General features: G+C 45.1%; 1 protein-coding gene across 1 annotated transcript in view; it reads right to left on the bottom strand.

Annotated features, from left to right (window-relative positions):
* UCN3 (urocortin 3) overlaps nt 1–10,596 on the bottom strand; it is an 82,550-nt gene extending 71,954 nt beyond the window's left edge. The window contains exon 1 of the mRNA XM_088468889.1: nt 10,560–10,596. The gene's annotated coding sequence lies outside the window, so the exon portion shown is untranslated. The remainder of the gene's footprint in view (nt 1–10,559) is intronic.
* Nucleotides 10,597–11,694: the final 1,098 nt, after the last annotated feature.

The raw sequence follows: 11,694 nt of genomic DNA on the forward strand, positions 1-11,694 counted from the left end.
GCATAGACCGCTGCCACCAAAACTCTAGAAGTTAGAAGACTGGCATCCAAAGACGCTTCCGCATTATAGGAAGCGGCATCCCTCATCTGACCAACCAAAGCTCTCTGATCCTCCGGAGCTTCTTCAGGAAACGTATCCTCCAGTACATTGGCCCAGCTGTCAGTGGCTTTAGCCACCCAATAGATGGCCATGGACGGACGGGCCACCGCCCCAGAGAGAGAATAAATGGACTTTAAACAAGTCTCCACTTTCTTGTCTGTGGGATCCTTTAGGGATGAAATGGATGGCATTGGCAAGGTAGCACTCTTGATCAGGCGAGTAAGGTGAGAATCCACCGCCGGTGGTGTTTCCCACTTCTTGCAATGACTAGAAGGAAACTGATAACTACTGCTTAAACGTTTCTGTGGCTGGAACCTCTTACTAGGCGACTGCCAGGCTTCCACCATATGATCAGTCATATGGTCAGATAAAGGAAAAACAGCCGAAGTCACCTTTGCCTGTTTAAAATTTGGATACTTGGACTTAGGGACGGGGGCGTCAGCCTGTATATCAAGAATGGACCGCACCAATGCCGGCACGTTAATGGTAGATTGTGTCTCCACTTCCGGAGCAGGGGAATCTGAATCAGAATCCTCATGCAATTCGCTCTCATCCGAGGACGCATCTGAGTCTGATAGCTGCGCAGACTGGGATGACGTAACAATGCATTTTGACGCCTTGTGAGGCTTATCATTATGCAACATGGTTTGAAAAGCCGAAGAAGACGCCGCCAAACTCTGGACAGAATTGGAGAACACATCCACCCATGGTGGGTTAGCTTGCGGGAGACCCTGGAAGGGAATGACGGACTGCTGCGTCATCGGAGGAGACTGAACATACATAGGGAACCCCGCATATGGATGAACTGTCTGAGGCCCAGGGGGAGACTGCAATAATTGCGGTACACCCGGAGAAAGGGGGGTGGCTAGTTGGGGTAACCCCCTATGGGGGAGCGCAGTCGGGACCGCCAGGTGGTCCGCGATGGAGGCCAGCACCTGCGAAAATACTGCCCAAGGGGGATCCTGTCCCGAAGTTGGGGGGTAAAAGGGATCAGGTAACTGACGACATCTAACCGATAAATCCTCCATATTCCCCACTGCAGCGCAACGATTGCAGGTGAGCAGATTGGGAGCCGTAGAGCGCTCAACTTCCTCATCAGACATGTTAATAAATAGATATATATTCCCAAATATATATAGCAATACAACAGGGAAGCACTTGGCGCACCCACAAGTATGCAGCACACAAGCCCACAAATATGACACTGTGTAGCACACCACCGTATGTGACCGACCTCACAAATACAAGAATTTATCCTTCTCACACGCACCTGTCAGGACTGTAGGAGAAGGAAAGGGATAGTTATAGACTGGCAGTAAAGAGAAAAAAGCAGATACAGTCAGCACTATCAAAAGTCACATACAATGCAGAAAGTTAATACTCACTGCACCTTGTCACTACAGTCAATAGCCCAGATTCAGTGTCTGGGAGGGCTATAGTGCTGTGTACACTGACCTTTTGCAGGGGAGAGGTACACAGGGGGATCCGACCACACACTGCCTGGAGAGATCTGCGCTGCACACCCAATAAAAGATGGCCGCCGGAGACCTCAGCGGAGGAGTGGCCACACGAAGCAGCTCAGCGTCGCCAGACCTAAGCAGAAAGGCGCGCTGAGCTGAGGGGAGGAGCCGCTAAACAGGGAAGGCTCTCTCCCCTGGCTAGCATTTAACCCCCGGATGCTGGTTCCCACTGCCGGCATTTAACTCCCTGGTGGTCCGGTGGTTCCGCAGGGTATACCTCCAGAGAGGGGGAGCCCGCCGCCACTAGCTAGTGCCTCCGGTCTATCCCCAGAGACCGGAGGCATGCGACTGCATAAGGCACACACATGGGTCACCGCAAGCAGTGACCCGCGGCTTACCTGATCTCCGGCAGCATTCGAGGGAGAGCCCGTGCTAGTACAGGCTCTGGGGTCCCGCCGCGATCTCCAGATCTGTACTGGCATCGTGGCGCCAGCGGGCTGTAGGAGTGGCAGCTTAGACATCCAATGGACAGTCTGAAGCTGCCGCTCTGAAGAGTCCAAATAAAAATAATGAAAGAACTCTAAAAATAAGCTTAGGGGCTGCCAAGCAGCCCCCTGCGCTCAGGTGACCCGACTCCGGCTGGGTACCAACTAAAAACTGATGTGCCTGTGGCTGGGGCGGGGTATAGAGGATGATGGACCCAGTGCATCCTGGGAGCAGCAAAGCTTTAACTGCGTGGTGCCCGTGGATCCAGATCCAGCTATACCCAAGGTCAACCCTGTGGACCCCCTATGAAACATGAAATAGAAAATGATGATTACTATACCTTAAGCTGGGTAGTTAGTCATGGTAACTGGCATTCTCCAATTAAAGTGCCGACTGTGAGGCTGTCAGCGCTGCGCTAAGCTGAAAAACAGCATTGTGGCCGGCACTTAAGTTGGATTTCCCCTCGCACCCTCAGGAGGGTGTGAGCACAAACCCTCTAGTTGTACTTAACAGCGCAGTCAATTGAATAGATCAGAGAGCTCCAGGGCCGGACTGGCCATCGGGGACTTCTGGCAAATGCCAGAAGGGCCGATGGTCAAGTGGGCCGGTCTAGCCGTCCGCATGGATGCTATTGAAATGGACACCGCCTGAGAGAAGACATTTATGCACATTAAGAACTGTAATGTTACAAGAGGTCCCACTGGTCCTCTAGTGTCCACTGGCCATGTTCTGCCAGCAGACATTAGAGGACCAGACGGACCTCTAGTAACAGGCACCATCTGACACGCCCCCCTGCCTGCTGTGTGTGAACTGTGAAAAACTGGAAGTGCCGAAGAGGAGCAGCAGCACTAATACAGGAGCAGGAGGAGACCCAATGCAACAGCTGCATCTCCTGGACCCTGAAGTGGAGAGAAGAGAGGGCACTACCAAACATTATCAGGTAAGTGAGTGCACCTTATTTTTCTTATAAATCTATTGCTAGTCTCCTGCAATTACAATATATAAGCACTGTATCTCCCCCTCAGTATCCCAGCCCCCACCCTCCCTGTAACCACCCTCAGTGTCCCCATGCTCACCCTCCCTGTATCCTAAATCAGTGTCCCTGCCCTAACCCTCCCTGTGACCCCAATCAGTATCCCAGCACTCATTCTCCCTGTGACCCCTAATCAGTGTCCCTTCCCTCACCCTCCCTGTAACCCCAAATAAGTGTCCCACCCTCAACCCCCTGTAACCCTAAATCAGTGTCCCTGACCCTCCCTGTAACCCCCCTCGGTGGCTCTCAAACTCCCTGTAACCCTAAATCAGTATCCCAACCCTCACCCTCCTTTTAACCCCCCTCAGTGTCCCAGCCCTCACCCCCTGTAACCCACAGTGTCCCAGCCCTCACTCCCTTCAGTGTCCCAGTCCTCACCCCCCTGTAACCCACAACCAGTGTCCCAGCCCTCACCCTGCCTGTAACCCCCTTCAGTTTCCCATCCCTCACCCTCACTGTATCCTCCCCCTCCCTGTAACCCTGAATCAGTGTCCCACCCTCACCCCCTGTAACCCCAAATCAGCATCCCTGACCACAACCTCCCTGTAACCCCCCTCAGTGTCCCACCCTGTAACCCCAAATCAGTGTCCCTGTCTCCACTTCCGGAGCAGGGGAATCTGAATCAGAATCCTCATGCAATTCGCTCTCATCCGAGGACGCATCTGAGTCTGATAGCTGCGCAGACTGGGATGACGTAACAATGCATTTTGTTACGTCATCCCTGTGTCCCCCGGTGTCACTGCCCCACCCTCCCTGTGACCCCCAGTGTCCCAACCTCCACCCTCCTTGTGGCCCCCCAGTGTCCCAGCCCTCATTCTCCCTATGAGCCCCAATCAGTGTCCCAGCTCTCACCCCTTATGTAACCCCCCCTCAGTGTCTCACCCTCCCCTCACCCCCTCTGTAATTCCAAATCAGTGTCCCTGCCCTCACCCTCCCTGTAACCCCAAATAAGTGTCCCTGCCCTCACTCTTCCTGTAACCCCAAATCAGTATCCCAGCCCTCACACTCCTTTAACCCCCCTCAGTGTCCCAGCCCTCACCCCCTGTAACCTCCTCTCAGTGTCCCAGCCCTCACCCTCTTAGTAACCCCAAATCAGTATCCCAGCCCTCAACCTCCCTTTAATCCGCCCTTAGTGTCCCTTCCCTCACCCTCCCTGTGACCCCAAATCAGCATCCCTGCCCACATCCTCCCTGTAACCCCCCTCAGTGTCCCTTCCCTCACCCCCCTGTAACCCCAAATCAGTGTCTCTGCCCTCACCCTCCCTGTGACCCCCAGTATCCCAACCTCCACCCTCCCAGTAACCCCAAATCAGTATCCAAGCCCTCACCCTGCCATTAATCCACCCTCAGTGTCCCTTCCCTCACCCTCCCTGTAACCCCAAATCAGTGTCCCACCATCACTCCCTGTAAACCCAAATCAGCATCCCTGCCCACAACCTCCCTGTAACCCCCCTCAGTGTCCCTTCCCTCACCCTCCCTGTAACCCCAAATCAGTGTACCACCCTCACCCCCTGTAACCCCAAATCAGTATCCCTACTCACAACCTCCTTGTAACCCCCCTCAGTGTCCCTTCCCTCACCCTCCCTGTAACCCCAAATCAGTGTCCCACCCTCACCTCCCTGTAACCCGATATCAGTGTCCCAGCCCTCATTCTCCCTGTGAGCCCCAATCAGTGTCCTTTCCTTCACCCTTCCTGTAACCCCCAGTGTCCCAGCCCTCACCCCTCATGTAACCCCCCTCAGTGTCCCTTCCCTCACCCTCCTTGTAACCCCAAATCAGTGTCCCACCCTCACCCTCCACTGATCTCCCCTGTAATCCCAAATCAGTGTCCCACCCTCACCCTCCCTGTAACCCCAAATAAGTGTCCCTGCCCTCACTCTCCCTGTAACCCCCCTCAGTGGCCCCCACCCTCCCTGTAACCCTCAAATCAGTATCCCAGCCCTCACACTCCCTGTAACCCCCCCTCACCCTCTCTCTAACTCCCCCTCCGGCATGTCTGACCAATATTTTCCGATCGGTCACGTGCAAACACTACAATTATTTGGCCGATCAGTTGATATCAGGTGGATCGGCCATATACTTGTATAGTAAATGCCCAGCGTAAGTAAAGGTGCCCATCCACTAGCAGACTTGAAAACAACTGCACGATTACGACATTGTAATCGTGCAGTTGTTTGTCAATCTGTGATGAGCCTACACTGAATGAGCAGTCGCTCAGTGTAGGCTCATCAATCATCTGCAAACATGCTCAACCTGATGTTATTGTCAGGTTGTCCAGCATGTTTGCACGATGATAGATGTCTAAACGACCAGCGGGCACATGCATCGCTGGTCGTTTTAGACATTTTTGCAAACGATTTATGAACGATTGTTATCGTTCAATCGCTCAACTTAATCGCCTAGTGGATGGGTACCTTAACACAATCACCCTCAGTTTTCTCCATCACACAAAATTAATAAGCGGCATAATGGAAACAAAGACCTGGGGCCAAATGTAATAGGGTGAGAGTTTAGAAAATGTGAGCGTTTAGCAGTAATCTCTCACACTTTTTAACCTCAGCCAATGTAATAGTGTCAGAACAGGCAAACTTGCATTTTTTTTTAGACTCCAAAACTCTCACGATTTTGACTCTTATCCAGATGTTTTTCATTTTGAACATAAAACTTGACCAATGTGAGAGGTTACTGCTAAACTCTCACATTGTCTAAACTGTCACCCTCTTACATTTGGCCCATAGACATAGAAGGGCAGGAGAGCGACAAGGGGAAAGAGCAAAACAAGGGATGGAAGAGGCAAAGAAGCAGGATCAGAGAAAGAGGGTGAAGAATATCAGAGAGAGAAATAGTGATGGGAGGAGAGAACGGGAAGTGAGAGATGGAATAAGAGGAAAGAGAGGAGGAGAAAAAGGAATCTCTATGAAGTTAGTATGGAACCATCTTTTTCAATATATTTAGGGCCTGATTCTGAAACTGACGCAGATGTTATGCTGCTAAAAATCTCTTCATTGGTGTACAAGCATGCGCTCAAATTTACACGTACTGAGACGCCCACTCGCAGCATCTGAAATTGCTACATACCTACTGTATGGCAGGTGCAGTTTCTCCATCTGAGTAAGGCCTTCTATGTAAGCTGCTGTGTCTCTGTACGTAGCCGCTTCCAGCGACACTCTTATAAGACGCAACATCTGCATGTGTTGGATTTGCCACCCCCCTGTTATTTACCAGTCGCTGCACAGGAATGCTTAATATAATTCCAACACCCTGTGTACAGATCTGTACTGCATCTCTGTGGGCAGACAATCCGGTCACATGCGCGGTGATGAAAAAACATTGGCTGTTTGCATTCTTATCGGCATAGCGTGCGACTCAGAATCAGGTCCTCAGTATGGAACCATCTCTCCCTATGTATTTAGTATGGATCCAGGTTTGTTGGGTGTGCACGTGTGGGAAATTAGTGTGGATCCAGCTTTTTCAATGCTTTCTATGGATCAGGTTTTTTCAATAAACTTTGCATGGATCTGGCTTTTACACACACCCTATTCCGGTGTTATCATATATTAAGTGTAAATTTTATAAATATTTTTAATTGACATAAATATGTGATATGTATTGTTTAGAGTGTTTTTTTTATTTCTGTGCTCTTGTAATGGATACTTATGAGTGGCAGGGATGTGATATATTTGGCAAAGAAGGCATTTAGGACTCATAATTTTTGGACTCATGCGTAATAGAGAACTATCTTACTGTTTTATATTTACTATTATACATTGCCATTAGTGACTTATATAAGACGTTGTTTGTATATCGGAGTATTTGACCACATATGTAGTTTAAAGCCATTATTGGGATACTTGGCATCTTGTAATGTTGCTAGAGTAATAGTTTGCTAGTCCTACTAACGTTTTTGTTGGGCCCCACCTACAGTTGATTTTGTCTTGTCTACATGGGGCACTTTCAGGAAATTTTACCAGGGCCACTTTAATTTCCCAATCCACCTCTGCCTGTAACAGGGGCATTACTGTGTGGGGAATAATATGGCTTAAGGGGCATTACTGTTTGGGGCATAGTATGGTGTAAGGGGCATTACGGTGTGGTGTAATGTGAATGAGGGGCACTGCTGTGTGGTGTAATGTGAGGAAGTGGCACTACTGTATGGCATAATTTGATTTGGGGGTACTATTGTGTGGTCACGCCCCTTCCCAGTGAGCTCATACCTGTTTTATTTGGTGCTCGTCTGTGTAGTAACAGATCTGCTTTGATATACACAGATGAGTCCTTTTCTGTTTTCTGCACCCCCTGCCCTAAAAAAACCTACAGTGATTCCTATCAAATCCTCTACAACTGCTAAGCTAGTGCTTGGTCAATGGGAAAATGCCTTACCTTTTCTTTGGGTGTGATCTACTGTACACCAATGTAACACCAGCTTTACCTAACCGAACCAACCAATTAAAAAATTTCTGACTATGGCACGTTTAAATCCCTTGCCGGAAGTGCTCTGTTGTGTGTGTTTTAATACAGAGAATAATGTACACTTTTACGTTATTCTAATATTAATTATATGTGTAAGAACAAAGACTAGGCAGTGGGAGGAGTCAGGAATAGTGAAGGGAGGAGTCTGTGCCAGGAACTAGATGCTGACACCAAGGTGGGCCTGTGTGCTTTAAAATGCCAGAGCCTATTTTTAGTCCCAGTCCGGCCCTGGAGAGCTCCTTCCCAGGTCTATTCAAAATTGTGCTGATTAGAATTTCCCCCAATGAAAGCTAATGTCCGATTGGCATCTAAGCTTTGCACTTGAATGCAATGTTAGTAAATAATCTCTAAACCCTTCTCAACAACAATACAATGCACTATAAAATTCTGCTTTTTAAAATTTAAATTTTTGAATGGTAAGTGTTACACAAAGAAGGACCCCTGTTCCGTTCAAGCCAGGAACTCTCTCAGCTGTGCCTGTTTGCCCTTTAGCTCCACGGGAGGTTTCTATCCTCCCTGAGCTCACCTTAGGACACCTGCATTACGTTTTGACAGGTGTACTGCCCCTTTGTTATATTGTATTATAATATAGAATTAAGAAAAACAAAGCAAATAGTATTACATAAGTTCTGCAAAATTAAACCTCATAGAAATTTGTAATTTTTATTCCAATTCCTGTGGTTGAGTAATTACTAACAAAGTTAGAAGCCACAGCCATAACAGTCAGTAATTTAGTGCATGTAGATAAAGATAATTTCTTATGTGGTTCCTACACATTTGCATTTTATTAGACATACTACTTGTAGAGCTTCCATATACAAGCTAAACTTCTTCATAGATATCATTAAAACAAGGACGCCTATAGGCTTCAAATATGACATTCGACCCTAGAGAAAAAGGAAGAACAATTTAACTATGCATTATTTTCTAATGAAATTCATTATATAACATTTTACACAGTGTATCTATAAATCGTACTTTGATGGTAGTTTTCCTTGAATTCAGCACTTTCAGTGTCTACAGAGCGTGCGTTGCTGTGATAATGATGCCAACTACCAGCAGACATGAAAGCTAAACTGCAATTGATGAAAACTATACAGCTATTTATTATTATTATAATTTATATGTCTGGAAAATCTATTTTTGGAAGGCTTACAGGGAATGTGAATAATATGTCCAAGTTATACTTTTAGAGCTACACTGTGGGTTTGTAATGGTTATTAATAAAAATTAGTTTAGTCAGTTATTTGAGCTTATTGCATAGCTGATGCTGTATATTATATCCATGCTAGGTGTACAAAGTAGCGTGCACTTCTATGCATAATAGAAAGTCATCACATGAAGAAAAAGGTCCCCTACAAACTTTTATATGTCACACATCTAAAAATCTAATTTTATATTTCCTGTACAATTGCATTATTTACATATTTTTAATATAGATGTAGCTCACATACTGTACTAAATCCTGCAATGCTGCACAGGGTACATGAAATAATTGTATCATACCATAACACTATCTTGATTATGTGTCTCTTTCTTTGGCTTCAATTAATAGGATACTCTAGTTGCAAAGGCTATTTTTTTTGTTAAGGCAGTTTGTGTAATTGATGTTAGATACTGTTTCCGGAGTGTATATTTAAGTTTATAAATGTCATTTTCATGTTTCACTATATAGACAAATAGCATATCACAGTTGTACCATATCAAATCTTAATAACCTACTATTTCAATTGCATAAAATCAACAGGTTCGGTACCAACGGCAACCAATAGTTTTGGAAGCACTGAATAAATCCAGTCAGTTACATAACAAAATTCGCTGAGAAGTGTTTACAACATTGAACTGTGTGCGTGTGTGTGTGCATGTTTATTTGTGTGTGTTTACATATATATTATATATACCCATGTGTGTGTGTGTGTGTGTATATATATATATGTTTGTATGCATATATGAAGTATGTGCGCCACATTGTTCTGCATTAGCTCCTCCTACTCACATTGAGTTATATGTAAGTGAAGTCCAGCAAGAGACAAGCGATAAGACTGGCAGGCTTTATGACGTGTCCAACTACACCACTTGCAAAAGAATGTAACTCTACAGTATGTGCATTGTTTGCCAATTGGCAATCTATCTACTATTAACTCTACAGCATTTTGTTAGACTGTCACTGCTCCATGATGCACAATTTTTTAACTTCAATATTATTATGATCACAATAGATTCCAGTATGCTTTGCTGTATAATAGATATTTAATTAATATTAACTGGTACTCTAATTGACACTGCTTAGGAACATGTAACAGTTTCTTAGTTTTAAAGTTCTGACAACTTGTGGCTTTTCAGGTGAGCATGCTGGATCTTGTTGTTCAAGTACAGGCTTGGAGAACTACAGGCTACCCTCACCTAATACAGCATTTATTCCCCAGTGGACTACAGTGTTTCTGCTATAGTACCTCAACTCACTTCAGTATATCTTTAAAATATCTATATTAAAAAGAGCATACAGTACTTTTCTAATTAAACAGAGATTCATTGATCAACAAAGCTTTATAGGTTTTACTGAAAAAGAAAATAATTAGGCTTTTGTGTAAATGTTTCAATACCAGTATAAGCAAGTTATGATAATTGCAATACATGCAACTGACTGTGTGTCTATGTGTCTGATTTTTATAAACCACATAGAACATTTAACTTTTTGCAAACTACTAAATTCAGGATAAGTTCCATCTTATGCAGGAAAACCAGGACATTTTAACCATATATCTTCCCGTTATTTGCCCCCATGCTCACCACATTGCCCCCATGCTCAACTATCCAGTATCACAATGCAAAGTTATTAGCTACATTCTGTAACTTTTAAATGAGAGAATCAAGTGAAATGAAAAACCACATTAGGTCTATGAGAATGAATGGACTCTGTGGAGAGAATCAGTATTTCTTGTTACAAGTTTCATATGTTCAGGAGTCTGAACGTGACTTGTAGTGGAAATGTCAGTAATATTGTGTACTCACCTGAATGTGGCAGTGCTGATGAGTGACGCTCCCTTCTCTCTGCCTCTCAGGATAAAGAAAATCATCAGGAAGCTTGCCTCTGACTTGAAACTCTGCTCCCCCCTCTCTCTCACTCTCCCCCTCCTCACTCTTATGGAAGGGGCTCTGGTATTTTCTCTATGGTAACGCTCCCCTCTCCTGTGTAGATAGAAAATGATCACAGAATCGCATCATAATTTGTAGACAAGAACAATATTTTATTAGGATGATATCACAAAGGGATGATGTTGCCCTTTTGGACATTCATTCATTTGTTCATGCATTCATTCATTTAGGAAGTTGTAATATTTAGCACATTAGGAAGAATCTTGACTGTGACATCTGCCATGGGACATCTAAGAGACGGGCACATGTGGAAAGACTGCTTCTGCATTTTGTTCTACTTAAATCAATTACTTTTAGATTAACTGAAGTCTATGTCAAGAAGCAAAGTGTGGAAACAATAATCTTTTTACAATTACTATTACCCATTCCAAATGTAGCGACACATAGAGGTGGCGTGAGGTGCAAGTGAGCATCCTTGCAGCTATTTGTAATACAACACTGCAAAGTTGTTGCAGCGTATATATCAAACATACAGATCCTGCATGAGGAAAGCAGTGATAGGTGAAAGTTGGTACTTACTGGAGAGGGAGGGTAAATGTAGAAGCTGGTAGGATAGGGTTAGCATTGCAAAGTTGTCCTATTAAAATCTATTCACAAGTTCTGTTTGGTTTTCTAAATAGAAAAAACACATCGTAAAATGTTTATAATGTTAACAGAAGTTTTTTTTATTATTTCAAGATCTCCTACATCTGACTCTGAAATCTAGGAGAGACTTTTATGATCTGCATGACATAAAGCAACCAGACAAATAACAGTCCTGTGAGCTACAGTACTAGCAAGATCCAAGCAAGCAGGTCAGTATAGAAAATGTAAGCCTGGTGTACAGTTAAACTGGCCATACACTGCACAATAATTGTGCAAAGCAGCCAACAAAACGACTGGTTTGAATGATTATAGTTTAGTGTATGGTACTGAACAATGATCGTTCACAGCCTGAAAACTGCCTGGATTATTCAGTCTGGTTTTGAAACCTGTCTGATCCACCTGCCTG

The sequence above is a fragment of the Taudactylus pleione genome, unplaced genomic scaffold, assembly GCF_031769625.1.
Source record: "Taudactylus pleione unplaced genomic scaffold, aTauple2 ptg000086l, whole genome shotgun sequence".
NCBI lineage: Eukaryota > Metazoa > Chordata > Amphibia > Anura > Myobatrachidae > Taudactylus > Taudactylus pleione.